This window comes from Balaenoptera acutorostrata, chromosome 15, assembly GCF_949987535.1.
Source record: "Balaenoptera acutorostrata chromosome 15, mBalAcu1.1, whole genome shotgun sequence".
Classification (NCBI taxonomy): Eukaryota; Metazoa; Chordata; class Mammalia; order Artiodactyla; family Balaenopteridae; genus Balaenoptera; species Balaenoptera acutorostrata.
This window is the reverse complement of record NC_080078.1, coordinates 1,086,369-1,109,506: the sequence shown is the minus strand read 5'-3', so window position 1 is coordinate 1,109,506 and position 23,138 is coordinate 1,086,369. Positions and strand designations below refer to the sequence as shown.

The following is a 23,138-nucleotide window of genomic DNA, read 5'->3' as shown; positions in this document are numbered from 1 at the left end:
TTCAGCGCCCTGACTCTGTGCAGGTGCTCAGGACCATGGACAGCTCTGGGCTGGCCCTAGATGCTCCGTAGAGGCCTAAACGGGGAACCGCAAGCTCCCTGCCTCTGGGACATCCCACCCTCAGCACCGCGGAAGCCCAGGCTCAGAGAGGCTGACGGCCGTGCTGAGAAGGAGAAAGGAGGACATGGCTGAGACCATGTGTCACTAACACAGGGTCTGGGGGCTTCACTGTCCATAAACAGGAAACAGACAAGATGATCTATCTCTAGGTAGGGTGACCACACATCCTGGTTTGCCCTGTTTCAGTGTAATTATTAATACCGCCTCTTTTTACTCTCAAAAGTGTTTCTGGTTTGGACACTAAATTATAGAGTCACCCTCTTGCTAGGGGACCTTTGCATTCAAAATGTACTAATGATTTCCTCTTGCTCCATAACTTTCAGTAACGGCAAGCTTCCTGCCCAGACCAGTGAGGCTCTGGGAGCGGACCAGTCGCACGCCAGCCCCATCCCCCATTCACCAGCCAGGCCGGCCAAGGATGCCCTGCACCTGCTTCTTCTCCCCACAGGTCCTGAGGCCACAGGACGTCCAAGAAGAATGTGTGACCAAGCTCTCTTGTTGGTCACCAGTTTCTATCCTCCTCTTCCTTTACTACTGGACCCACGTAAAGACTGTGGTTCCCAGCCTCCCTTGCGGATAGGCAGGGCCTATGACTCAGTTCCAGCCAACGGGATGTGAGTGGAGGTTGAAGGGCACCATTGCTGAATCACTCCCTTAAAAGGAATGGGCATGCATGCACCTTGCCCAGTTAGGATGCAGATGTGATGGTGGGAAACGGAGCAGCCACTTTGGTCCCAGACACAGAAGCCACAGGTTAGAGTGACAGAGCTGCCCTACCAACCCTGGGCCGCAGACTTCTGGGCTGCTTCATGAACAAGAAATAAAGTTCTATCTCATTTGAATTATCGTATTTTTGGAGAACTTTTAACAGCTTACTAATACAGATGAGGGCCTTCTCACTCGGGGAACAGATTACTAGGGAGAGAGCTCAGTGGGATCTAGAGATGCTCTGGGGGCCGGGAACAAAGGAGAGGCAGGACTGGCACCCCCATCACACACCCTGCAAGCTTGTCCCTGCCACCCTCCATCCTACCTCTCTCCACCCTCCCACCACGGCCCAGGCCCGGGCCACGTCCTACACTGTGTGCATGCCAAGTGTTATGGAGACATCATTTCTCACATCTGGAAAGGCCTCCTCTTCGCCACCCACCCCAAGTCCTGCCCATCCTTCCCTCCAGGAAGCCGGCTCTGTCCGGTCTGCTCCTCCTCTGAGCTCGGCGTGCACTCACACATCCTGTCTGGAAGGCTCAAGGCCCACGGGAGCCCCATCCCCAGCCAGGCCTGGCCCTCCAGCTGCACAGACCAAGCACAGCGCCCACCTCTGCCCACCCTCCCCAGGAGCCTCCGTGTTGGCGGGTCGGCCCGGAACTGCAGCCGGCCAGATGCGCTCAGCATGTCAGGGCCAAACTGCAAGCGACCAGGCCGGAGGCGTTCACGGGTCCGGGGCCAGGCCAGGCAGCGAGCCCTTGCGGGCCCCAGGCATCCTCGCTGTCTATGCAGACAGCAGCGAGGCTGCAGGACGGGGAGCGAGAGTGGGAGCCCTGGGCGCGGCGCTGGGCAGGACCCTCAACCGTTCCCCACCTCCACTTCCTGGGGGCGGTCACAGCAGTGACGCCTGTCACTCAGGGCCACTGTGGGGGGTGAGCTCTGGCGTGGAGAGGGCTGCACACAGTGGGTGGTCAGTAAATGCATCCTCGCTCCCTCCGCCCTTCCCTCCCCCCTGAACATCCCGGCAGAGAAGCTTCTCCAGCGCTCTGGGTCACGTCCATATCAAATCACCACAATGAGAAAACAACCGTCTGCTGGTTTCCCCTCCGGCTCCCATGCCCCGTGCCTGCCGCCCTCTCTGGCCTGCTCCAAACCCCACTCTTCACCCAGTTCCCCCCTCCCACCACCCCCACAGCTGTCATCACCCCGGCCTGGGCAGCGGCCTCCCCTCCCTGGACCCTCCTGCTCCCCGCACGCCCCGACCCACTCCGGCTGCAGCCCTGGCTGTGAGTCACTGGGGCTGAGCAAGCGGAGGAGGAGGGGGAGGGCAGGGCGGAGCACGGGGCCCCCCCGGGATCGTGGGGACACATATGCACAGAGAGGCATATGCACACGTGTGCAGGATGTGGACATCCACGAAGCAGGAGGTGGGAAGGGGGGACGGCAGGGGAGGAGGCAGAGGTGGGGTGCTCCTCGGTGCCTCTCATTCACTTCATCGAAGGGCTCCACCCGCAGCTGCCACACCCCCATCGTACGGACGAAGAACAGAGAGGTTAAGCGACTTGCCCCTGATTGCACAGCTGGCCAGCACTGGGACCCATATTTAAATCTGGGACCTACAGTGGGTCCCTGGCAGTGGTGCCAAGGAGACGGGTCAGAAGTCAGAGGCAGAGGTCAGGTCTATGAGGGAGGGGGCGAGAAGGAGCTCAGGCGGAAGGAAAAACCCGCAGCAGAGATGTGTGCAAGGGGCCGCAGGCTCAACCCAGGAGCCCTGGCCTGAAGGAGAAGGGGTCTCCAGGGCCTGCCCAGCCAGAGACAGCCCAGAACAGGAGGCGCCCCGAGGCTCGACCCTCCTCCTGCTAATTCACTTCAGGAACCACAGGACGCGCGTTCTAGGAGGAAATGAAAAGACAAGTTAAGGTCTAGGAGCAGAAACGTGGCCCCGCAAGCCAGGCCCACCAGCTGGCTGGAGGGACACAAAGGCCAAAGAGGGGCTTTGCCGGAGGCCAAAGGGGGAGCACAGGGACCCAGGGCCCAAGAGGCTGCGGGAGAGGGGAGAGACGCTCCCCCATCCAGGGCAGCTCTGTACAAGCTGACTGGACACCCCCGCAGGGGGCTAGGGCAGCGTGGGTCCGCGGGGAGGAGAAATGCGACTGAGGCAGAGCCACCCTTGAGCTGAGCCCACTGTGGGCAGCAGGAGCCAGGTGTGGGGTGGAGTGGGGAAGAACGCCCTGAGGCGGGGCCACAACTCATCTCACAAAGGCCAGCACGTGGCCTCGTGAACACAGGGCAGGGGTCTACTGCCTGGAAAACAGTAGGCACCAAGTAAGTATGCAACAGATAGAGGAACCATTTAGTGAGAACCAACCATTAGGCAGTAGTGGACCACAGTGGGCAAGAGAACAGGCTCAGGTTGTTATCCTGATAACAAGGAACAGACTCGGCCAGTACACTCCCTTCCCTTCACCTCCTCTGCTTTTCCCACCTGAGATGCAGATACGATGGCTGGAGGCACAGCAGCCACCTGGAGGCCATGAGGACAAATGCTAAGACTGGCCAAGGGGGCAGCTACAAGTAAACTGAATTGCTGATAACTTCCTTAGACTGTGTACCACCCCCACTGCTGCACTCTTTACATGAGAAAAATGAATCGCTACATGGGGTTCAACCACGCAAGTGTCAGCTTTCTGTCTTGTTCGGCCAAATTCAATCCCTAGCTGACACAGCATAAAATAATGCTGAATAATTTCATTAGACAGTTACTCTTAATTTAATTCTTTTCAGTGCTGCTGATTACATCAAAAGAAAGTCTCAGATCAGGGCTAGTAAGTCTTGAACACCTGTGCACACTTGCTGTTTTCCCTTTTTAATAAAGCGATAGCAGGCCTTGGGCTCTGAGCTTCCTCTGGGCTGCGGCATCCAACTAGAATATAATAACATTGCTTTGTTTCCACTGAATTTATTTTTATGATTATGAATTCTATTTATGGAAAAGGAGGCTTGTTTTCCATTTGTAGTAGTGCCATAAAAGTTCACTTTTAAATAAATGTATTTAAGTTTTTAAAAAGTAATTAAATAAATGTATTTAAGTTTTTAAAAAGTAAATTTACTTAGAGAAAAACAGTAAGAACACAGTCAGAGGGAATGTGTGTGAGTGTGAGAGTGTGTGTGTGTGTGTGTGTGTGTGTGTGTGTGTGTGTGTGTGTATGACGGGGATGGGGGGCGGGGGGGAGCTAACACGGGTGGCTACTGCCCAGCCCTGCACTTCGGCTGCTGGGGACTGTCTGCCCCTGAGCTCCGGGCGGGATGAAGGCTGGGGGCTGATCTCCGTTGTCTGTCCGGCCTGGGGCAGGGAGTGGATGGCTGGACCCCTGGCGCCGGGAATCTCTAAAAGGTGGAGCTCAGAGCTGCGGGCTGGGCAATCAGGTGATGAGCTGTGAGCAGGGGTCTGAAGCCGTCCTGGTAACCAAGCCACTAACTCAGAGTCTCAGTGCCTTCCAGCCTGTCTGTGTGAGGCCCCGACTTCAAAAGCCGGGCCTCCAGGAGCGGGCGTGACCTTTTGCTAATTAGCTCGGGCTGTTTGCTCTGCAGCCGCCAGCTGATCTCCGGACAGCAGCTCGAACTCCAGCCACTGCTGCCTGTCACCATCAGGCAGATAAATAACTCCGCTCCTTGGAGAGATGGGGGCGGGGAACCAGGACGAGCTGGAGGGCTGGGGGAGGGGCAGGGATGTGCAGGAGGGGAGGGGGCGGGTCCTGACGGTGCTGGGTGGCAAGTCACCCTTATGTCATGCCAGCTCTGCTGGGGAAAGCATCACCCCCATTTCTCAAAGAAGAAAACCGAGGCCTAGGGAGGGGAGGGGTCTTACAGAGGGGGGCTGGGTTCCAGCTCTGCCAGCTCCCAGACCTCCCTCTCACCCACCACCCATAGCCCAGGGCCGCTCGCTGGGCTCTGTCCCTGGTGCCGAGTACAGTGCCGGCCCAGAGCTGGCCCTGACAGGTCACCTGGGGTCACCAGAACACTCAGAAGGTTCCTTCTGGACTCTTTAGTCATTGCTTCAATAAAAGACACTTCTAGGGACGAGGCCTTAGGACCAGGAAACGGAGGAGGAAGGAGGCAAGAATAGACCAAGAAAGTTCAAGTCGCTGAATGACAAAATGTTCTATCTGGAAGGGATCTCAGGGAAAACAGCCCAACCCCCAGGTTCCTGGAGAAGACCTAGCGCAAGGCGCGGGTTCCCTCGCCAGACCCTGCAGGAGCACCACCATCTGCTTTGCCACCTGCCTTCTCAGGTGGCGCGGGGCTGGGAAACGTCCCATCCATTCATCCCACAAACATTCATTCAGTGTCTGCCACCCGCCAGGCTCAGGAGGCTGCCCTCGGAACACGCAGCCAGGGCCAAGGCACGAAGGGGGTGCCCCCCGGCCGTGGGGGTCCCGGACTAGCTCGGGTGAGCCCGAACTTGACGTGGTCTGGGGAGAGCGGGCACCTTGGAAGGAAGGGAAGAACTAACATTTATCCAAAGTGATGGACCAGAGACACTCCCATTTCATGCTGGGGGGGCAAGGGGTGATACCCATTACTGTTTCCTGAGTGCCTACTGTACACCAGGCAATTCACACATCCCACTGAACGCTCTCCTTAAGGGAGAGATTATTAATCTCTGTTTTACCGATTTAAAAAATGTGAGGTCATAAGCGAAGTCAGTCAGAAAGAGAATGACAAATACCTTATGATATCACTTATATGTGGAATCTAAAACATGACACAGGGACTTCCCTGGCGGTCCAAGGGTTAAGATTCCACACTTCCAATGCAGGGGGCGCAGGTGCAATCCCTAGTTGGGGAACTAAGGTCCCACATGCGGTGCGATGCGTCCAAAAATTAATAAATAAATAAAATGAAATAAAGTACGACATGAACTTATCTACGAAACAGAAACAGACTCACAGACATAGAGGACAAACTCGAGGTTGCCAGCGGGGAGGGTGGTGGGGGAGGGATGGATTGGGAGTTTGGGTTTAGCAGATGTGAACTATTACATATAGGATGGATAAACAACAAGGTCCTACTGTATAGCACAGAGAACTATATTCAAAATCCTGTGATAAACCATAATGAAAAAGAATATATATGTATAACTGAGTCACTTTGCTATACAGCAGAAATTAACACACCATTGTAAATCAACTATAGTTCAATAAATTTTTTAAAACATGGGAGGTCAGAGGTAGTGAGTGACCTCTCCAGCGTTCTACATCCAAAATTCAGCAGAGTAGGGTCTGTCCGACACCGAATTCACTCCAAAGACAGACGGACCTTGGAGAGAGGATATTCCAGGCAAAGGTACCACCGTGAGCAAAGGCACAGGGTAGGAAAGGACTGAGCTGCTGCCAGAGCCTCAGCCAAACCCTGGCTGTCCTGCACCCTCACGGCCATGCCAATGGCCTGAGGTCAGCACCCCCGAATCCACCCAGCCGGGCCCTAAGTGTACACTCTCTGCCACAGCCCTGGGCCTCTGGGGTGTCCTGTCCACTCCTGTGTCACGCTCCACTGCTGTGTGCTTCTCAGTCTGGACGCCCATGGGGGTCTTAGGCTGCTGTGTGGTCAGAGCTGACCCCCACCCCAGACTGTCCTGTCTTCTCAACTTCTCAACAAATCCATGGAGAAGTTTCTTGGGGACCCCACCATAGTTCATATGGGAAACTAAGGCCCCCTGAGGGGCAGGTGCCGGTCTCTGTCACACGGAGTTGGTGGCAGTGACGGGGTCAGAGCCCAGCCCACCCCCAAGCCCGACATCCTGGATGATATCAGCTAAAGAGACGGGGGACCACGGTGCAGCACGGACTGTGCCTGCTCACACCCTTCCCTCCTGCGAAACCTGGAGGCGCCTGGAGGGACAGGGGTCTCCACCCACCATGCCCAGGGTCTGGCAAACGGCAGGCACTCGATGGCCGTCTGAAGAACGACGGAAGGCGCAGGGACCAGGCGCCTTAACCCCGTGACCCGGTCCCAGCCCAGCGCTCCACCCCGCGTGGCCCACGAGTTCCAGCTGCCCGTGCCTGCGCTCTGCCCCTCACCCATGCCAAGCCTGCCCGCCCTCAGGGCTTTGCTCTGCCGCTCCCTCTGCCCAGAACCCCTGCGGCCTCTCCTCCTGCCGGTGGGCTCCTCTCCGTCCTCGACTCCTCTTCAGAATCACCTCCCCAAAGCCTCACTCTGAAGCCACGGAGAAGTCTGGGGAGCTACGTGCTGAAGGACGAAGCCTCGCAAATCCCCAGACGCCTCCTGTCACAGTCTGTTAGAGGTGGCAGAGCGTAAGATCACCATCACTTCACATAAACTCAGTTTACAGGGTTCTTTAACAGCTGAATACAGCAGGCAACAGTCTACTGCAAACACCCAAAACCTAAAATCCACTTTTCAAGGTACCGTGTCATTTACCAACAGCACCTCCTGCTGGTTCAGTGAAACATTACAACCCAGCTCTATCAGACAAGGAAACTCCCACTCACAGCACCTGCCTAGGAGCCAAGTGTGAAAACTGCTGAATCAGAGTCCCAGGACCACGTGAAGTACCTGTGGCCTGGAGAAACCCAAGATACAGTCGACAAAAGAGGGCATATCTGTGATTTCTGAACGCACTGAAGGAAAACAGCTTGTCCAGCTACTTTCCAGCTGGAGGTGAGACCCCCCCCAGCAGACACAGCACAGCTGGTCACTGAACACCTGGCCACTGGGATGGCAGCTTCAACCCCCATCATTCACTTAGGTATTCAATTCAGCATCTCAGATAATTTTTTCCATATAAGTCTGTCTTCAAATATACACTGAGTCAATATTAACATATACTGCGCTGCAGGTACGGCGTTTTACACTCCAACACGTGACGCTGCATCTATTCCCATAAAGTGGTGGAAGACGAAATCTCTTGTACCCCCAGAGCATCCCCTGACTCATCAGGGGAGGATACTGGACTGGCCTGAGCACGGCCACTACCTACTCAGACCGTTCTTGGGTCCCCTAAAACCCCCAGTTCCTCTTGTTGAGTCTTAGGGAGCCCCTGCAGCCTTTGCCCGTTTCCTCTGTGGGATGGGCAGCACCTCTGAACGAGAATCAGACCCTAAAGGCCGTTTGTTCTTGCAGGACAGCCGAATTTCACCCCACCCCTTCCGGGCCGCACCCACGACCCAGCACACCTGCTTCCCAGGTCGTTATGAACTGGCCCTGCCCCCCTTTGCCGGGACAGCCAGTGAGCAAGGGCATCCCTTACCTTCGGGTCAGGGCCCGCTGATGACCTGGCCTGTCTGAGAAGACCGGGCTGGTGTGTTCCTCCCCAGGGGGGGCCGTGGGCATCACATCCTCACTGCAGGACACAGAGGGAGAGCACGGGTCCAGACAAGGTGCAGGACACAGTGTCACCAAGGCAGCTTCCACTGTGTGGGGACAGAGGGGAGAGGAGTTGAGAAGGGAACGGGCCTTTCGGAAGAGCCCATCTACCTGAGCACAGGGGGAGTCTCTGCCCTGTGTGTGCTCACTGTGTCGATAACAGAACGGAGAGACCAGGACTTCGAGGAGAGCAAAGGGCAGGCAAGGGGCCGACACAGAGGCAAGAGACCAACAGAACTTCGCAGTACGGACTGGCTGGGCCCGTGGTCACTGCTGCGAGTCCAGCCCACTCCACCCTGCGGTGGCCCGGGGGTTGGGCAGGGAGCCCCAGAAACAGAAGCCTTAGACCCCCAGCCCGGCTCTGGCTGACATGATGAGCTTGTGACCCGGGCAAGTCAGCTTACAGCCCGAGCCCCCTCACCTGCCCACCAGGTGTGACCGGCTCTGGCTGACATGATGAGCTTGTGACCCGGGCAAGTCAGCTTACAGCCCGAGCCCCCTCACCTGCCCACCAGGTGTGACCAGCTCTGGCTGACATGGTGAGCTTGTGACCCGGGCAAGTCAGCTTACAGCCCGAGCCCCCTCACCTGCCCACCAGGTGTGACCGGTCACCCATCCTGGATCAACCCCAACTAGCGCTGAGCGTCCTCTCTGTGCTGAGGGCCTTCCACGCGCCTCACTTCACCCTCACTCTTCAATCACTCCATCCCCACTTTGCAGGTAGGGAAACTGAGGACGAGGGGGCGTCCTCCTGCGGGGGCACCCAGGGGAGATGCAGTAAGGAGCCGCGTTTGGACAAAGCCCGTGCCACCCTGCCACCGCTCTCTGCCTTGGTTTCCAGCCAGCTCGAGGGCGGCACCACCTGGTTTGGGGCGAGGGGGTGCCCAGAGGAAGCGGCACCTTGTCCTCTTTGGGACAAGGGGGACCCCGGGAGTAGGATGGGGGCGCTCCGGCACACCTTCAGCCCCTGGAGGCCCGGCAGTGACCCTCAAGGGCCTGGGCAGGAGCCGGATCCCCACGCAGTCTGCCTGCGCCTCCCGTCCCCCCACTCGGAAGCCCCCAGGCTCCTGGGCTGGGGGTGGGCGCTGCAAGGGAGAGGGGGCCTGTCCTGGGAGTGTGTGCAAATAGATGAGCGAGTGGCGCGTAATTACCTAAAATTGTTGGTTAGAAGCGGATGTAAATAACCAAAAAATATGTGGGGAAGTGGGGGGAATGCTCATCAATTAGAGTTAATTACTTAACAGCTAATTGAAATAATAATGGGATGTATTTGAATATGCTAATGAGGCTGAACCTGCCTCGGAAAAGGTAATTGGAATAAAAATAGAGAGAACACCGGGCTCAGAAGCTCCCTGAAGCCTGGCCCCCGGGAGGCTTCCAGGCTGAGACCGAAGCCCAGGGACCCAGAGGCCACATCTCTTCCCGCCCCCAGGCCTTTGCCCACCCTGGCTGCCCGCCCAGAGTGACCTCTGCTCTCCTCTCCTGGGTCCTGGTGACCCTCACAACCCCGGCTCGGCCTCCCAGCTGCCCAGAGCCAGCAGAGGGGCTGCCTCGCCCCATGGAGCCCCAGAGGAGAAGCAGGAACGCACGCTTATTGAGTGCCCCCTGTATACCCAGCCCAGCTTCGAAAAGAGTCCCGCATTACCGACGAGGAAACAGCTCGGGAACCCCGGGCACCCTGCCGTCTCAGCGGCACCGGGCAGGGCCAGGGCGCGGGTTTCCGGCTACCCTCAGACATCGTAGCAGACCTGCCCGAGGCGGACCAGTGGCCCCCACGCCCCCACGCGTGTGAGCAGAAGCCAGGCGACCGCACGGGGAGATCCGCGGTCCCCGGTCTGCGAGTGGGTCCTGCGGTCTCACACTGCCTGAGCTTTCCCTCTCCGTTAGCATCGCTTGCAGACCCCAAAATCACTCGTGTGTGCGCACACACGCACACACACTCACCGCACTTGGCTTTAACCCAGCCCCGGCATCCCGCCCTGCAGCCGCCGCGCAGGCCGACCAGAGAGGCCACAGGAGCCCGGGGCCCGCTCCCACCCACCTGCCTCTGATAATACCTTGTCTTTCCGCAAACAGCCTAGAGCCTAGATCACCCGGGTGTCGCCCCTCGTGCAGGCCCACTAGCTCCCACGGACCTGGGGCCCAGCGGGAGGCCTCTCTGGGGCTGCGCCCCTTCCGGGGTTAGGCCGATCGCACAGATTTCCGACGGCGCTTGCGCTGCTGCTGGAAATCTATGGGCCTGAACAGCCCATAGATACTAGAATCGCGGGACCTGCGGCGGGAGGAGCTCAGCTGAAGCCGGTCATGGACCCGAGCCTCGGCCCCGGGAGCTGCCTCGTGCGTTAGGTCTGACAGGGAGGTTTGCGGTTCGGGTGGAGCGGCTCGAGCGGAAGACACGGGGGTGGGGGAGGGGGCCAGGTGGGAACCCGGCACCTGATGGAGACACGCTGACCGGTGGGACCTCGACAAGCCTCGGCTCCCCCTCCGAAGAACAGGGATGATGGTGACCACCTCTCACCGGCCACTGCTCAGGCTGGTCTGAACCCACGGGCCTGAGGGCCCCGAAAGCCCCAGAGACCACCTGGGTTGGAGGGGTCGAAGGTGACGACCCCCACTAGCAAAGTGTACACACAGTGATGCTGGGGTTCACCACGGCCCCCAAAGACCGCCCAGGGGCACCGAGTCTCCCTTCTATTGAGAAGACACCTGTGCAGGACTTCTGCAGGTGGGAAAGCGAGGCCCAAACCCTCCATCGAGCTGTCAAGGGGCGGAGAGCTCGGGCCCCGAGGCTGCGGTCCCATCACAGAGATAGGAAAACTGGGGCTCCGGGAGGCCCCCAGCTCACACGGTGGGGGATGGGGTGGCCGAGGCCCCCCTTCCGAGGTCCACTGTGCGCACGATCGGGTGGTGGCCCAGGACCCCTGCCGCGTGCGGGTGCCCCTCGGGCGGCAGAGGCAGCAGCTGGGGCGGGGGGCAGGGGGTGGGGGGCGGGGCCCAAGTCCTCCTCTTCCAGGAGGAGCGACTCACCCTGGCGGACGTCAGTCTGGGTGAGAGGGTGGGACAAAGGAAAGGCCCCAACTTGGCATTTGCATTTCAAACACTTCTATCAGCAAAACAAATAACAGTAATTATACCATTTGCATATTTTGCGCAATGATTGTTTAGCGAGGTGGGGAGGAGGGGCTCCTGCTGATGCCAGCAGCCTGGCCTCCCCGCAGCTGCACCCGTGCCCCCCCTTCTCCACAGCACATCCCCCCGACGAGGCCTGGGGCGAGGGGGCTCTGGGGGGCAGGAGGCGCCCGCCCTCTCCCCGGGCCCGCCCCACCTGTCGGGAGCCAGGCCCCTCACCTGGGACGCGGGGTGCTGCTGGCCGCTTTAGGGCCCTGCAGGGGCGCAGCCAGCCCCCCGACCTGCCAGCCTCAGGCCGGGATCCTCGTCCAGCCCCCGGGCGGCTCCGCGGCCTCTCCCTTCGCCCAGCACATCCTCCGCGCCCTCACACCCCGCCCCATGTGGCCCCTCAGGCCCTCCCCCTCTTCCTTCAGGCCCAGCACCACCCGACCACCCGCTGCTGCCCGGGACGGAGCACAGTGGGCCTCAGCAGTGGGGATGCCGCCCCTCAGGCCCCTGCGTTCCACGGCGCCTGCCAGGCTCCTGGTGTGCACCGGGGGCTGGGGAGGGCTGCCATCCTGGCGCTGACCCTACGGAGGGGGCACGGTGGGAGGAGCCCCCAACTCAGGGGGCATCGTGGGCCAAGGGGAACGGGGCTGGAGGGAAAGGGCGCTGAGCTGACCTGCCCAGGCCCCTCCCCAGCTGCTGCAGGGGGTGGTGCCTTCCCAGAGCATCCTGGGGGCAGGGGTGCCCCAAGAAGGGTTCTCAGCTCCCTTCTGCCCCCGGGGGACCTCGGCAGAGCTCCATCCCTCTGGACCCCACCTCCCTCCTCTGCCCAGGGTGGCTGGACAGAGAATGGCAGGCCCCTCCTGCCCCTGCCTCAAGGCTCCAGACGGGGCCCTTCTGGGGGGTGGGGGTCGTTCCAGGCTGGGGGCCACACGTGGAGGGAGTGGTGGGCTAGGGTTAGGGTTCGGGTTTACGCCGCGCAGAGTGGGTCCTGCTGCCCCCCCCCCCCCCGTTCCTGCCCCGCCTCTCCTGTGCCTGTTTCCAAGGGACAAAAAGCCCGTGAGCAAGAAGGGGAGGCTGGGGGCCCCGGCAGCACCTCGGGAGACTGTAGGAAGCCCAGCCCCTGGCAGGCCTGCAGGGAGGACAAGGGGCAGGAGAGGGGACAGGTGTGGGAGCAGCTCAGACAGGCCGGGAGGGAGAGCTGAACCCTGCCAGCCAGCACCGCGTGCGTGTGTGTGCGTGTGCATGCGTGCATGCGCGTGTGTCCGGCAGAGTCCCCCAGGCCAACGCTGGTCCTTCTGTCTGGGTCAGGAAGCAAGACACGAGGCTCTGCATGCCTGGCCCCTGCAGCTCAGTCTGGGGAGCTGAGGAGGGGAAGGGGCATGTCCCCCCACCCATCAGGGCTTGGGAGGAAGGTGGCCCCACAGGCCGTCCCACTGCTCTTCCCTCCCCCCCTCCCTGCCCCCCACAGCTGGGCCAGGGCCCTTCCCAAAGACCACAGGAAACCAACCCCCGAGCCACTCGGCCTTCCCCTGAATAGCAATCGTGACAGCAGGGACAGCCGTGCAGTGCTGCCCGGCCCCACGAGGTGCGAACTGCAGTCTTATCATCCCTGGTTTCCAGATGGAGAAACTGAGGCTCAGGGGCCTGTGCCGGGTCTGCCTGACCCCTTGCTTTCTGCAGGACATGTTCCCAGTGACAGCACCAACAGGACAGGTGTCATTTGTGCCACCATTCTGCAGACAAGGAAACTGAGTCCCAGATGCATGAAGACACTGGCCCAGGATCACCCAAGATACTCCTCAGCTGGCCTGACAACTCTTTGCTTTTGACTTAAAGTCAGGCAGAGGCAGCGAGGGACACGTTAATTACTGCTCCCAGGCCGGCTGCAGGCAGTGCCACCTCCCCTCCTCCCTTTAATCTCTTCCCACTCAGCCCAGAGGAAGGGAAGCCAGGGCCCGAGGCTTGGAAGTGCAAATGAGGCCCCTTCTCCCTTAAACTGCGAGCAGAATTAACTCCTCGCTTCACACCCCACAGCCCCACAAATTCCAGATGGAGTAAACAGTTAAATATGAAATATTACACCGTAGAAAAAAAGCTAGATGAAAACAGAATTCAATACTTAGCAGTCCTCAGGAGGGAGAAGGCTTTCCAAACTCTGGAGAAATAGAATAAATTGTAAAAGAAAAGAGACACAGATCTGACCATATAAAAATAAAGGAGGACTTCCCTAGTGGTGCAGTGGTTAAGAATCCGCCTGCCAATGCGGGGGACACGGGTTCGAGCCCCGGTCCGGGAAGATCCCACATGCCGCGGAGCAACTAAGCCCATGTGCCACAACTACTGAGCTTGCGCTCTAGTGCCCGCGAGCCACAACTACTGAAGCCCACGCACCTAGAGCCTGTGTTCTGCAACAAGAGAAGCCACCGCAATGAGAAGTCCGCATACCTCAATGAAGATTAGCCCCTGCTCGCCGCAACTAGAGAAAGCCTGCACGCAGCAACGAAGACCCAACGCAGCCAAAAATAAATAAATAAAATAAATAATTTTTAAAAATAAAAATAAAGGAAAAGAACACAAAAAATAACAAAAATTTTTAAAACATGCACAACATACAGGGAAAACTATTCATAGCACATGTGACAGAGAAATGATAACTTCATTATGTAAAAAATTCAAATTGATTAGGGAAACACTAACAATGTATAAAAAAATGGGTAGAGAACCAGACACAAAGGAAAAAACGCAGTTGGTTAACAAATATATGAGACAATGTTCAACCTCTTGCATAATTAGGGAAATGCAAATTTTTAAAATTACATTGAGACACCATATAGGTTCATCAAATAATGATCTAAAAACAACTACTACCACAAAAACAAAACAAAACAAACAAACAAAAAAACACCTAAAGATAATAGCCAGTGCTGCTAAGGTAATGGTGAAACTGGCACAATACTTTTGGAAAATCATTTGGTAATACAGATAAAAAAGCTCTTAAAGTGTGCATAGCTTACAGCAGACAAGATGCTTAATGGTGAAACTAAAACTTTCCCTTTAAGATCAAGGACAACACATGGATGCCTGCTACTACCACTTCTAAACTGCATTAGTGGGCTCCACCATTGCAATAAGGCAAGAAAAAGAAATAAAAATCATATGACTCAGGAAGGAGGAAACAACTCTAGTTATTCATAGGCATTACGTAAAAAAATCCCAAAGAATGTATAAATACAGCGATGGATGACAGAGCTTAGAGTGCTGGATATAAAATCCATATACAAATGTAAACTGGATTTCTATACATCTGTAGTAAGTAGAAAATGAACATTTATTAAAATTCAACACTGCAAATTGATCCATAGATTCAATGCAATCACAATCAAAACCCTGGCAGATTTTTTTCTTTTTGTGGAACTTGACAAGCTGATTCTAAAATTTATATGGAAGAGCAAAGAGCCAAGAATGGTCCTAAATAAGAAGAACAAGGTTGAGTGGGGGGTTTACTCAATCAGATAATTTATTATACAACCACAGAGACTGAAATAGTGTGTTCGTGGTACAAGATCAGACAAATGAACCCATGGATCAACACAGAAAGCTCAGACACTGAACTAGGAACCAGCCCTTGATATGACAAAGAAGACACAGTAAATCAATGGGGAAAGGAAAGAGCTGTCAATAAATTAGATATTTATCTGGGAGGATAAAGAAATCAAACCCCTACTTCACACCACACAAAAAATCAATTCCAGGTTGATTATAGACCTCAACGGGAAAAGAAGAACTATATATTTAAGGAGATAACAGAAAAATACATTGATGACCTGGAGGAAGGGAAGGTTTTCTTCCTATGCACCCATACAAAAATATATTGATAAACTTTACTCCATGAAAATGAAGAATTCCTGTTCTTAAAATATAACATAAAAAGAATAAAAACACAAGCCACAAATGTTAGAAGACAGCCATCTTCTATCTATTCTGAGGAAATGCTATTCCATTCCAAATCTATGGACAACTCCTACAAATTAACGAGGAAAATACAGGCACCTCAATAATAAAATGGAGAGAGGCCTTGAAAAGGCATTTCACAAATGAGGACATCCAATAAGGCTCCAAAAAACCAAACCATAAAAGATTCTCAACTTCATTATTCATGAAGACAGAAAAGCTTCAGAAGTCTCATGAGTCTTGTGTTGGGAAGCAATGAAGCAGGAGGACCCTCATCCTCTGCTCCGGAGGCCGTTTCACCATCACTTTGGGAAACAGCATGACACGAAGCTGCACATTCCGAGATCAGCCATTCCTCCCCAGGTGGAAACCTCGGACTATGGTACTCACACAACCAAAGACACACAAAGAGATTCATCACAGCCCCAAACTGGAAATGAGTCTGATCCAGTCCTAGAATGGGATACTCTCCAGCAATGAACAGATAAACATGAACAGATAAACAGCCCCCAAATAATGATGACCAAAAGAACGGGGTCAGAAAGTCTATGTATGCAATGATTATCTTTATGTAAAGTACAAAAACGGGCCATCCAAGAACACATTGTTGGGGGACGCTGGTTGTTACGTTCCGGAATGGAAAGGGAGGTCTGTATCAGGGAAAAGCTCTTGGAAGGGCTCCCGGGGGCTGGTGATGTTGTCTCACAGTCTCTTAACCTTGACTGTGGTTGTGCAGATGTCCACATAGTGATCTTTCCATTGTTCATATGTGTTTTTTGCACTCTTCTGTACATACTATTCATTACATCTGACAATATGAAAAAGTCAGAGGGGTGTGGGAGGGAAGTCCGTCCCTGGAGCCAACTGTCTTCCTCCCAAGAACCTATCATAAAGAAATAATCCCAAAGAGGAAAAAAATGTATGGCCAAAGATTTCCACTGCCACTTAATATAGAAGAGAAAAAAAATTGGAAACAACCTAAGTGTTCAATATGAGGAGAAGGGCTGTAAATCAATTGCAGCACACCCTCACTGAATATTGCACCAGCATTTTAATAACGCTGATGAAATTTTGCAGCTTGGAAACTGCTCAAGATCCGTGAATGATCAGAGACAACAAGTTCATTCCAAGACGACAGAAATATGAACATATACCTGCAAAACACATGTTCAAGGGTGTTCTTAGCAACAGTATTCAGAGCAGCCCAAACTGGAAACAATGTCCGTCAGTGTCAGAAGGGATAGATGAATTGGGGTGTCTCCACACCTGGGAATATTATACAGCAACGAAGATGAAGGAAGCATCACATCCAACAACAAAGTTATGTGAATCTCACAAGTGAAATGTTCTGTAAAAGAAGCCAGACATAAAGAGTATATAATCTATGAGTCCGTTTACACAATGTGCAAAAACAGACAAAACTATGCTGCTAGAAGCCAAAATCGTGGTCACCCTTGGGCGGGGCATGACCCCGAAAGGCCAGGAGGTGACTTCTGGGGGGTTGGTTAGTTCTGCCTCTTGACATAGGTGCTGGTTATACGTTATGAAAAATTCACTCAATAGTAGCTTGGGATCTGTGAGCTTTTCTGCAGGTAAGTTACATTTCAGCTTGTCACTTGATTGATACCAACACGCTGTAGCAAACCCTCATCCTCAGAAGAAGAAAAGACCAGAAAGCCATTCTCCGGAGTGCCAACCTGCTCATCTCTGGACGGTGGAATCACAGTTCATTTCTCCTTTGAGCATTTTCCTAATTTGCTTTTGTGATAAAATAGATATCTTTTGAAAATAAAAAATAATTGGGAAATAATACACTATTGCACATATTTAAATGCCGGCAAAAAAACACAAAAAAGTGCTTGTGCTAATTAGCATTTTGCAATCCAGAATGGCCTGATGCTTTCCACGTTGTGGGAAAACTCAGGGCTCATGCTAACGTGCGTGACCAGGACCCTCACCCCATGTTCTCGCGGCTGCAGCCCCGTCATTCCTCAGCAGGAGGCCGACGTGCTAATTTGCTGGGCAAAGGCAGAGAGACCTCAGAGGGTGCGACGCAGTAAAGAAAATTGCAGCGAAGGGGAGGTGGGAATATTCGGGAGGCATCAGCCCGACGAGTTGTATGTAAGAGCCATAAATTTGACAAGTGCTTATCAGAAATATGAAAATGAGGCTTGAAATTTGCTTGTTTGCCTGAAATGAAGGCTGAGGTTCCCTCAGACTCTACTTGGCTAAAAATGTGGTAAGCTGTTCCACTACAGGCGCAAGATAAAAAAATACGTCTAGACAGACATGAGATCCCCAGAAGAGCCCGTGGCAGTGTCCTAGGCACACTGGTAAACACTCCTCTGAAACGGGCCGGAAGGTCGGCCGGATCCCTCGCGCCCTCCTGCCATCTGTCCGGTGACTCCGGTTCCTCCCTCAAGGCGGTCCAGGACCCCAGCCCCAGTGTCCGGCCAGCGGAGCTCTGCTCTAGCACCGAGGACAACGGCCCGGTGACCGTCCACGGGGCGCTGACTACGAGCCGGGCCTTACTCACTCATCGTCACGCCGACCCTGGCAGGTGGCCCCTGTTTCGAAGCCAGGCCACAGGTGAGCGCAGAGGAGCCACGAGTGACCTGCCACCATCCCGCCCAGCACCACCGGCAGCCCCGGGCTCAGGCGGCCTCCCCGCGGGACTGGCGCCTGCGGGGAGGCCCGCGTGTTCTCAGCCCAGCAGACATCTGTTCAGGCGAATCTGCTGAACGGTGACAAACACCTTGCCACGTTCGCAACGGCAACACTGATAAAACGGGAAAAAAAGACACATTCCCAGGAGAATGGGGCGGGGGGAGGGGGGACAGCCTTGAAAGGACCGGAAATGAACGTGCCCGGGCGGGGGGAACTGTGCTCCTCCCGCTGAGAACCCTTCTGACAAATGAGACAACAGCCTGGGGCTCCTGGGCCAGTGGGAGGGCAGCTGGGACGGAACCGAACACTCCCACCCCGGCCGCCTTCGCGCGGGCGGGTGGACCCCAGAGGCTCAGCTCCATCTCACAGACGGGGCAGCGGGGGCTCAGCGAGGCCAGGGATTGGTCTCCTGCCTGTGCACCGCTCCCCCACCACCCAGACACCCCGTAGCGGGGGAGGAGGGGGCAGAAGGGGCAGCTGTCCTCGACAGGCAGAGGCCTCAGGCCCATCTGTGCATCTGCGGGTATAAGCGTAGGCAGGAGACCCTCCCTGCCGCCCCGACGCAGCGCCTCTCCCGCCAAGAGGAGTGGGGGCTCCTCTCTGCAGTGCCCAGAAGGACCATCACCCTGTCCTCTCTCCCTGCCCTGGCTTACAGCAAACTCTCCCCCACCCCATTCCTCCTGTCACCCACACCACTGCCGGGAAGCCCAGATCAGAGAGGGCAGGGGCTTCTCCAAGATCTCAAAGCATATGGCGGTGGGCCTTGGACCCCAGCCTGGGCAAGAGCTCGATGCCACCTCCTCCAAGAAGCCTCCCCAGCCTGCCCCGCATGAAGGAGCCAGCGGATCGCCCCAGGCCATGTCTGCAGAGCCCTGTCCTCTGGCATTGTTCTCACTTCTCTGCTTCTCCACGTCACTCCCACTGTCAACTCCACACGGGCAGGTGTCCGTCTCCTTTGCTGCTGTGCCCCGGCGTCTACACCAGCGCAGGGCTGAGCACACAGTAGGAGCTCAATAGATGCACACTTGACAAGGGCAAGGACTTGGTCTTGTACCTCCAGGCCTGGCACAGGGTAGACCCCACAAGATTTGCTGAGTGAACGTTGTGAACGAATGAATGGGAAGCAGTTAAGCCTAAAACCAGGCAGGTTTTAAGAGCGGGGGTCAGGGCGGGGCTGTGTCCCCTCCTCTGTCTCCAGGTGGGATGTGGCGCAGGCCTGGTGCCCAGGCTTGCTCCGGCCTCTACCTCGCACCTGACCCGAGGGTGCTGCCCGAGGGAGAGGACGCAGGCTGGCATTGGGAGGGGGCTGAATGGAGTCGGTGGGGTCCCAGTCACTCTGGACTAAGGCTGGTTCTCGAGCCTGGAGGGAGCAAAGGTTGCCAGCACCCGGTCAGCAGGAGCACCCGAGCGGACTTCACGAGCGAGTGGACGTCATGACGGGAAGCAGAGTCGTCGCAGCCCTGGCCGGGCTGGGGGCGGGTTCCAGGTCGAGGGGCCCATCCCCCCCCCACATCGAGTGCACGCAGGACTGCACGGCTGTGACGAGGACGCGGGATGTGGCCCGTCCACCTTGTCCCATGACGCCACTTGCGGAGGGAGGGGCACAGAGGCAGAAAGTCAGGTGAAGGGCTCTGGACGTCCCTCCGTGCAGGAGGCGCCCACGCCTGTGGCCACGCAGTGGGCAGGGGCGGCACCCCTAGCTGGCAGGCGGCCGGGGTCAGGACACAGGGCCTCTCAGGATCCCCACCTCCCTCTAACAGGAAGCATTTGTTTTCTTCTGCAGTGAACCGCAGGCTTGTTCCAACGAGACCCAGAAACTCAAGTGCGGTTCCCATGCCCCCACCCTGCAGGGCCAGCTGCCCGGTGGTTTCACGGGACCCAAACAGGCCCCAGCGAGGTGTGCGGCCAGCAGCTCTCAGAGCCAGTCTGGCAAAGCGCAGCTGGCCAGCTGTGGTGACCGTGACGCCTCTTGAGCCTTGGGTCTTATGCCCTCACTTCTGCCAGAATCTCCGCACCTGGGCAGCTGGGGGTGTCTGGGTGCCGGGGGAGGGGGAGGGTCACTCCCTTGGAGGGAGGGGTTGACTGTCACCAAGCAGTGGGGGACGCCCAGGCCCCATTTCCAGCCTCACCACACATGCCTGTGGATGACTGAGAAGCCAGAATCCCCTCCTCCGGCCTCACCCACCCCTCCCTCCATCCTCCCAGGCCCTTTGTGCCGTCACTGCTGTTGCCATGGGAACGCTGCCAGCTGAGCCGATGACTTCAGGGCGGGCAGATGGGGAGGAGCTGGGCTGGGCCCGCCTGGTCTTGCAGCAAAGGTCCCGGATAATTAGCCAAATGGCAAAGGAGGCAGGGAAGCCACTTGGGCAGAGGCCGAGCTCGGGTTTAAGGCGAGGGCTGTTTTCCGAGTCTGGGAGCGGGAGGCTGAGGCCCGCTCCTTCTAGACGGAGGCTGGCGGGACCACACATCTGCCTGGGCTGGCCGGGGAGTGGGAGCGGCCACGGCTGAAGCTGTCTCCAGCCTCAGTTTTCCTCTCCAGAAGGTGGGAGCCAGACCACAAACCCAGGGCTCACTGCTGCGTCTGTCGGGGGGGGGGGGTAGCACATCTTGCGTCAATCACAGCCAGATGGGGGCTTCCGGAAGCTTCCCATCTAATCCTGCTCGCAGGGGGTGGCAGCGTTTGCTGGGGAGAGGATAGCACTTTCCCATCCTCCCGGAGCCCTCACCCCGGGGCCCTGATTGGTCTGGCCGCCCCCGGGGAGCCCACCACGTGTACCCCACCTGTCAGCACCAATTCAGGTCTCCCAGACACCTGCTCTGCGCCTGGGGTTGCCATGGGGACGAGCTGGCGGGGCGAATGTGTTCACGCAGGGCCGTGGGCACCGCCGAGGTGTCCACACCAGCCGTGCACACAGGTCTGCAGGTGTGCCCGCACCGTGTCCACATGTGTCCACATATAGCTGTGTGTTCTGACACCAGAAGTGGTCCCTAACTCGGGGTAGATGCAGGCTGTGCGCGGCACACGCTCATGCAGGGATGCGTGTGGCCCAGCCAGGCCTCACTTGGACCTGGACCGCTGTTCCCTGTGGCGGCCTGGAGCACGTTGTCAGGAGGAAGCAGACGCCTTCTTTCACTTTCTCTCCTTTCATTCCTCAACTCTGCAAGGTAGGGATTCAGGAAGCCTCCCCCAACTTCCAATTAAAGAAACAGAGCCTCAGAGAAACGAGGTAGCTGGCCCAAGGTCACTGAGCCCTCAGAAAGTTCTGGAGGGTTGTGCAGGGAGGTCCCCAGGAGGGCCTCAAGAGTCCACAGAATCGCCTGGCCCAGCCCTGCGCCCCCAGCCCAGAGGCAGCAGCAGCCCCGGCCCCGGTGGGCGAGCAGGTTACCAGCCCAAGTGCCTCCTGCTTCAGACTCTGCGTCTCATGCATACAACGGTGAGGAAGGCTTCAGACTCTGCATCTCATGCATACAACGGTGTGGAAAGCTTCAGACTCTGCGTCTCATGCATACAACGGTGCAGAAAGCTTCAGACTCTGCATCTCATGCATACAACGGTGCGGAAGGCTTCAGACTCTGCGTCTCACGCATACAACGGTGCGGAAAGCTTCAGACTCTGCATCTCACGCATACAACGGTGCCGAAGGCTTCAGACTCTGCGTCTCATGCATACAACGGTGCGGAAGGCTTCAGACTCTGCATCTCATGCATACAACGGTGCGGAAGGCTTTAGACTCTGCGTCTCATGCATACAACGGTGCGGAAGGCTTCAGACTCTGCGTCTCATGCATACAATGATGCAAAGGCAACTCTCCACGTCGAGAGCATTGTGCAGCCTCTGCTGACAAGTGCCGACTTCTGGCTGCCTCTTCCCCGGCTCCACTCAGACACGCCGCCTGCCCCGGATCCCTGCCCGCCCCCGGGAGCTCCCGGTACTGCCCGGCAGGCCTTAGGGCCCTCCTCGCCAGGCCAAGGAGAGAGAAGCACCGCCAGCAGGCAGGATGGCGAGTGGCCTCAGCACCACGCACCAGGCAGGGATGCGCAGTGGGGAGGCGGCAGGCCTCCGCCCGGGGCCACAGAGCAGCCCGGCCCAGCCCTATAGCCACTAGTGCCACTGGGGTCCTCTGAGTGCCCGGACTCAGCCAGGAGGCTGGACGGAGCTGTCCGGGCCCCAGTGACCAGCTCGGGGGGTTGGGGTGTGGCTGCAGCACCGGGGGGGGGGGCGCGGGGGGCGGGGGGATGGGTGCCAGCAGCCTCCCCCACACCTCACAGCAGCTCATAACCAGCCTCCCCACCGCCGTGCCTTCCACTCGGCACGCCAGGCACGGCGCAGGCAGGGAAACCGAGGCCCAGAGTCACAAGTGGCTTGTCCACTTTGCAGAGCCAGGGGATGGCGGCCACCAGGAGGGTCTGGCGGGGGATCAGATCGCTGCACGCGGTGCGGGCGCTACCCTGCCAGCCACGCGGCCGTCCAGGATGCCCGGGCAGCCCGGCACTGCTGCGCTGGCCGGCAAAGCTGGCCTTTAAATACCCCGGTGATTTCACCCCGTGGCGCCCTCCTCTTCCCCAGCCGCCTGAGGCGCCAGGCCGCACGGCTAACGCCTACTGAGCTGTGAAGGTCCACTTTTCAAAGTTAAACATTTTCCGGGCTCCCTGGCCCAGGATTTAGACGCAGCCTGGTGACATCTGGGTGCAGGGCCAAGACAGTCGCTCGGGGAGGCCGGCGCCCACGTGGACACCACGCCGCCCCCAGCTCTCGCTGCCCAGCCGGTGCCCACAGAAAACCGACCCCCGCGGCCAACCTGGGGGGCACCGAGTCGGGAAGACAAGGCGGGGCAGCGGGAAGCTCACCCCAGCGCAGCCGGCAGACTGTCCGTCCCAACCCCCCGCCCCACTTCATGGAGGAGAAACCGAGGGAGGGGCTGCGAGTCCCCTAACGCCAGCGACCACGGGGTCTTACCCGACTCTGGGTCCCGTGGGGCCCTGCACAGGGCCGGGCACCCAGCAGGTGTGCTGCCAGGAGGAACTCACCCGAGGCTGCAGAGCAGTTAGCGGCAACCACGGATGGAGACCCCAGACCCCCGGGTCCACTGCATTGGCCTGGGAGGCCTCCAACTGACCTCTGTCGGCTTCCGTGTGAGGTGGCCTGACCCCGCGAGTAGACCTTGCCTCTGTGGGTCGGGGGGGACGTG

General features: G+C 57.3%; 1 protein-coding gene and 1 long non-coding RNA gene across 2 annotated transcripts in view; both read right to left on the bottom strand.

Annotated features, from left to right (window-relative positions):
* Window positions 1-23,138, bottom strand: part of LOC130704889 (basic proline-rich protein-like) — a 68,232-nt gene that overhangs the window by 21,951 nt on the left and 23,143 nt on the right. The gene's annotated exons all lie outside the window — the stretch shown is intronic.
* The window catches only part of LOC130704890 (uncharacterized), a 45,324-nt gene that overhangs the window by 3,671 nt on the left and 18,515 nt on the right, over window positions 1-23,138 (bottom strand). Inside the window, exon 2 of the long non-coding RNA XR_009005439.1 lies at window positions 8,099-8,261. This is a non-coding gene — a long non-coding RNA (uncharacterized LOC130704890). The remainder of the gene's footprint in view (window positions 1-8,098; window positions 8,262-23,138) is intronic.